Below are 6,476 nucleotides of genomic sequence, written 5' to 3'. Positions count from 1 at the left end.
AAGAGGTACAGAAGGCTATTGCTATTGGCAAAGTAAAACTTGTCAAATTTATTGCCGAGTTGTCCCCTCAACTCAAGCACATTCTTTATTTATTTTAGAAACTATGTACATTTTCTTTATTCATTAAAGATATTAAAAATAAAATAGAAGTGATTGAGAAAGAGATCACCAATCTCTCAAATAAGTTGACCACTGAGCCAAATTCTATTCAGCATTTCTATACAAAGTTACAAAAGCTCATGGCTCAACAATTGGAACTCAGGAATGAAGAGCACAAAATAAGGATGGACATAATGACTCTTCAGACATTATTCATTCCTCATCTTTCATCCGTCTAAGAGCAGATCAACAAGGCTACCTCCCTATCCACTCAGTAAGAGGGAAGCACCTTAGATGGACTAATTTCACTATTAGCTGGCATTATAGCTCAGAATTCACTCATGGATAGTGTCAAGGATGCCCTCTCTACCACTCTTACCGATGCAAGGACAAAGTACAAATCCATTTTTCACCAGTTGCCTCCACTGAATGGTAACTAAGATTTGATGTTTGTCAAATAGGGGGAGTGAGTATAGTTTCAAAGTATCAAAGGGAGAGTGTAGTATACAGGGGGAGTATATCACGTAGAACAAAGCATCCAGATGCACAACACTGACCAATGATCACCGAGCATGCAAAATCAAAGTTTTGTATAGTATATTGATAAGGGGAGTATATCTGAATATACTATTTTATTGACTAATGTATATACTATCTGTTTAGTCAAATTTTGTAAGTATATAGATTTTTTAGTTATGACTTTGAAAGTAGTTTTGTCAAACATCTCAACTAATGTCAAAAGGGGAGATTGTTACTACTTATTGAGTTGCCATTAGTTTTATATCAAAAGTCATTCTATATACTCTAGTTGGTTACTACTACCAAAATATTCAGTCGGTAAGCACAGAGCACTTGGTTATAGAAGAAAGTAGTCATAGAGCCTAGTATACACTGAGTTGTCTACTGAGTAACACTCTATGTCTACTAAGCAACAATAATGTTACACTGAGTTGATATACACCGAGTGAAACATTTTACCAGATTCATTGAACCTAGACACATGTGTTGAAACATGTTACAAGATCAAGGAACAAAGAACCGTTATCACATTGGAAATTGCACTTCTAGATTGTGTATGATTTTGAAGTCATCTATCCAATGAAATATTTTGTATGGTTATTTATTTGATAAATCATGTTTGTAAGATCGAAGCAATGAACTAGATCACTGACATAAGAGATCTATTTATACAGCATGCATTGGGATCGGATAGAGATATAGAGGTATGTGTGTATGAGTGTGAAGACAAAAATATGTGAAAAGAAAAATCATGGGAAAGAATTGAGTATTGCAACTTCAGAGACACAGAGATCCCTGAGAAGAATTTTAGTGAACAGAGTAAACAAAAGTGTTTACCGAGTTATTTTATGGGTTATCGAGGTATTCTATAAGCAAGGTAATCTCATTTTGAGCATATAGAGTCTACTATAACATTCCAGATGTAAAGTTGCAGATATTTGTAAAGATTTTATTGTAATATTTTGAAGTTGTAAAAGAAACCTTTAACAGGGTAAAAGACTCTAACAAAGTCTATAAATTGTAAAGCCTTTAACTAGGTGCAACATTTAGTTTAAGTCTTGTAAAATCCTTTAGCAAGGTAGATCTAACAATCTTTATACTCCTAACAAGGTAAGCTATCAGAAATAGTTGAACATGTAGCTCTAACTAAGCAACCATTATTATTGCAGTAGTGAAGTTGTGGGTGCCATCCCCACCGCAATTTTTCTCTCTAACCAAGAGTTTCTGCATAACCAAAATATATGTGTTATGGAGTGAATCATGTATGATTGTTATTTATTTGTTTTAGCTTTATTTTATGTTACATTAGTTTATGGTTTATGCATAATAGTAAAGATATTGTTGAAGAAAAGTTTTGAAGTATTGATTCATCCCTCCCCTCTCAGTACATTAGCTTTCCATATTGGGCCTAACAGACATCGGTAATGAGTTTAGGGGTTAGACTATACTTTATTTTGGTCTCTGCCATTAACTTAAAATAATCTAATAGCCCTCTTTCTATTTCATGAGATAAAATTTACAACCAATTTGTAATACTCATGAGGCCAAAAATTACTTTTAGACCATTGGTTTTCATTGAAGTCAACAATTCAAAAGTAATTTCAAACCCCACGAGCATTTCAATTTTTAGGTACATTTTACCTCATGGGATACAATGAAGGTCATTAGATTATATTTTAAATCAATGGTGGAAACAAAATAACTAATAATTATTATATATTATTGGTGAATTAATTTGGATTTCTACAATAAATTATAAAATGTTTGTGAATTTGATCCAATCATGTATCAAATATTGTGGTGAATCTTTAAGTTAAAAAAATTAATAAAATAAATTCCCCGATGATTAAATAACATTAAAATAAAAATTTATAAAAATGTGGCGATTTGGGTCACCTTAAAAGTTGAAATTATTAGCCAAATTTGATTCCGAAAATTAAAAAAATAGCCAATTGGTGAATATTAGCCCCTAAATTTTTCACTCTTACACAAGTTTTATGGATGAAGCAAATGTTGAAGGATATAAAGATGGATTATGATGCACTGGTATTTATTCATTGTGATAACTCTACTGCTATTCATATATCAAATAATCAGATATATCATTCTAAAACAAAGCACATATCTATCAAGTATAACTTTTTGAAGGAGAAGGTGGAAGCAAATGAAGTTAGGTTTGTTTATGTGAACACTAAAGAGAAGATTGCAGATATTTTCACTAGACCTTTATCCATAGAATCATTTGAGTGCCTGAGAGACAAATTGGGAGTTTCTGCCCCTCTGGTAGTGACTTGATTGATGTGGTTTGCCATCAGTCTGACATGCATTATCAGAGATACTATTCATTTTGACACTAATGTGAGATGCTACTGCTCAAGGGGAGTAGTTAGCTTTGTGATTCAAAGGTTTATGTTTTTTGCTTTGATATTCCTATCAGACTTCTAGCATTGATGTCAAAGGGGGAGTGATATTGATGTGAAAAAGAAAAAGAAAATGAAAAATAATAAGGGGGAGAGATATTATTTACAGGGGGGAGATATTGATATTCAGAGCTATATGTGGGAGTTTGTTGGTTGTCTTCCATTTGGGGGAGACTTGTTTGGCATTTCTTGGTACTTAGATGTTTTTCACCTCTAGTGTTGCCATCAATGCTAAAGGGGGATATTGTTGGCCATTTGGTGGAATTGATTATGTGTTGAATTGATGTTTTATCATTGATGCCAACACTAGTTGTTTGGATGCTTTATCGGCACCCTTCTGGTCTGGGTAGGTTAAGTGGTTTTTGATTAACTTAGATCCAGCATGATCAAGTAGGCTCTAGTATACTCTGATGATGGAATCATCATGTTCATGATTCTTATACTCATATTTGGTCAGTTTCTTTTGGTCTGGAGATCGAATGCTATCCTGCTTCCTTAGAAGATTGGTTTTTGGTTCCAGCGAGGGTTTCATCGATAGAGATTTTGATGGAGATCTTTGATGAATTGCATAAGTGGTGTTGGTGCAGCTTCTAATGGAGTTTTAGGATGTTGTTGGTGATCATGTTCAAGACTTGACAGTTTGAGATCATTGCTGAAGCGTGTGGACCTATACTTGGTCTCGATTCATCTAGGTTATGGATCGACTTTAATGTAGTGTGTGGATAGGACCTATTGATGTATTTATGGGATATCTTATGTGTTGATATTATTTGTTTGTTCTAAGCCCTATATGGTTTGTAGTTATGTAATCGATTTATTTTCTGGTGGCCAACTTGATTGTTTATCGTTGAGGGTTTTGTATATATAGATGTAAGATATCATTGTAGATCATCATGGTTAATGTTAGAGGTCATGGTCAAGGAATGTAATGTGTGAATAAAGTAATATCATTCAGGTAGAGGAGTTGGTTGATCATTGGAGATCGAATTGGGTTTATGTAAGAGGATTTAGTCATCTAGTATTAAGCTTAACTAAAATTGTACTCAGGCATAGGAGATGATATCTTTTGCAGTTCAGCACTTCTCCGGATTATAGTCTAGATTTATATGTAGTCTATGAGACTCCTTTTGTGATGAGTAGTGTGCTCTATGTTGTTGGCCTTCTTGCAAGTGCAGGCCCCTCAATTGTAATTCACATACTTACAACAGAAGTATTATTTGACTATGGGTAGGCTTCCCATTGTGGTTTTTCCCTTTACCAGATTTTCTACGTACAAATCTTGGTGTTATGTGGATGGCTTTTATTCTATGATTATTGTTTATGCTTAATTGATTTAATTTCTATTCCAGTATTAATGTTCTGGGTTCTGGTATTAAATTTTAAAATTTCTAATGGTTCCTGTAATTTTTGACAACTGATTTAGCCCCCTCTTAGTTGTCTTCTCGTTATTTGAACTGTCTAATAGTTATAAGTTGCAAAAATGTAGGAGCTAGAAATAGAATTCAGTCAGTTTAACTAAGCTACCTTATAACTGATGACCATGCTACCGAATCTAATGTCTATGTCGATGATAGTGCTTATTCTTATAGATCATGTTTTTGATGTTGCATCGGTGATTTTGTTGACATAATCATTAAAAACCTTCTTGTTTGGATGTTACCCAACCTGTGGTAGACCATTGATTTCCCTAATGGCTTCCTTGGTGATCTTGTAAGGTCTATCCAACCAGATAAACTCCCCATGTACTCTGCTTAGAACATACCTAATGATTTTGTGAGATTTTGCCAAGATCAAGAGGCAATGGAAAGCACAAATAAGAGAGAACAAAATAGATGATAGAAATACACTGTATTCTATCAAGATGAAAATATTGATCAACTATATTATCAAGTGTTACATACAATGAATATGAGCCTACTTATATAGGCAAGGCTACATGGATATGTGAGCACACGAACATGACATGTGGCTCAATAAGAAAGAAGGGTAGGTAGGAAATAGGTGTGGGTAAGTAGGAGAAACAATACAATATTCCACATGAGGTGGATCACCCACCGAAGGTGGAATTATCACTCCACAATAAGTGGATATGATAAAGTAGTAACAAGATCAACACCATAAAAGGTGGAATTTCTCCTACACACACTATCCCAATGTGGCACAAACACCCAAGTGTCTCATACCCAAACTACTATGAAATGCATTTCCTAAGTAAACTTAAGTATAGTGTAATAATATCCAAGAAGAATAATTATTTACACCAACACCCCCGCTTAAGTGCAACTTAGGGGAATGTACTTAAGTCTACAATGCAAGATGGGTCCCAGCTACTAGGCCATGCTAGGTACCCATGTACAAATGCAAATGCATGCAAACCAATGCAATGAAATCTCTCACAAAGAAGGTAAAGAGATAAAAACCCAATGGGAAAAAACCCTCCCCCAAAAGAGATATGAAAACTAGATACAAAGAACTCTCATAGAAGTATGTGAAAGACAAAACCCCATGTGAGGAAAAAGTCCCCCCCATATGAGAGAAGAAGAAGAAGAAGAGAGAGAGACTAGGAAGCCCCCCCTCAATGTGGAATCTGCACTAATGATAGAAGCTCGATGTATGAAGAAACTGCTCCATGAATGTTGAACAACATTCCTCCCCTTAGGAAGAAACAAAACCAAAGGTGTATCCATGAAGTCTCCCCAATCATGAAGGGAAGATGTATGAAAAAAACTCATGATGAATGAAATCTCTGAAAATTGCTCAAGTGTCCCCATGTCGATGCTAAAAGATACCCCCTCCAAAGGTGGTAAATTGTGCCACACTATGGAAAAAGGCACTCCAAGATCTAGTGAAGAAGGATGTAGAACATGTCCCAAAGACTCACATGTCTCCTCAAAAGATTAAGAGACCTCCTCCAACTATTGTACATAAGTATCCACAATCATGTCAACCTCAAAAGAATGATCATGTAGAGAATGAACAAGAGGGTCAGAGTGTACCCTCACAAAAATCAAAGAAGGATCATCTTCATCAAAGAGAAGATGAATGTCATCAATGATGTCTCCCAAATCTCAAATGTAGGATTCCACAAACAAACCTGCAATGTCTATCAAGTAATCATCCCATGAATTTGAAGCTACAAGACAATGAATATCCTATTGCACTGAATCACATGAAGGCAAAACTATTTAACTATCTACACCATCAGGTGCAATAGGTGATGTGATATTAATATGAGGAGATGAAATAAAAGGCTCAAGAACGGGATCACATGTGAGAATCCCCATGTTCAAGTACCCAAAGTTCTCCTCAAAATCTAAACCATCACAAGAAGTGTGATCATCATGTGTAGAATCATCAAATGTGAAATCATCATCATCAATAAAATTTGAAAAGGAGTATAACCGAGATGCATTATCAACCAGCCCAGTCGCAATGATA

This window comes from Cryptomeria japonica, chromosome 2 (assembly GCF_030272615.1).
Source record: "Cryptomeria japonica chromosome 2, Sugi_1.0, whole genome shotgun sequence".
NCBI classification, from domain to species: Eukaryota; Viridiplantae; Streptophyta; class Pinopsida; order Cupressales; family Cupressaceae; genus Cryptomeria; species Cryptomeria japonica.
Note: the sequence above shows the minus strand (reverse complement) of the source record.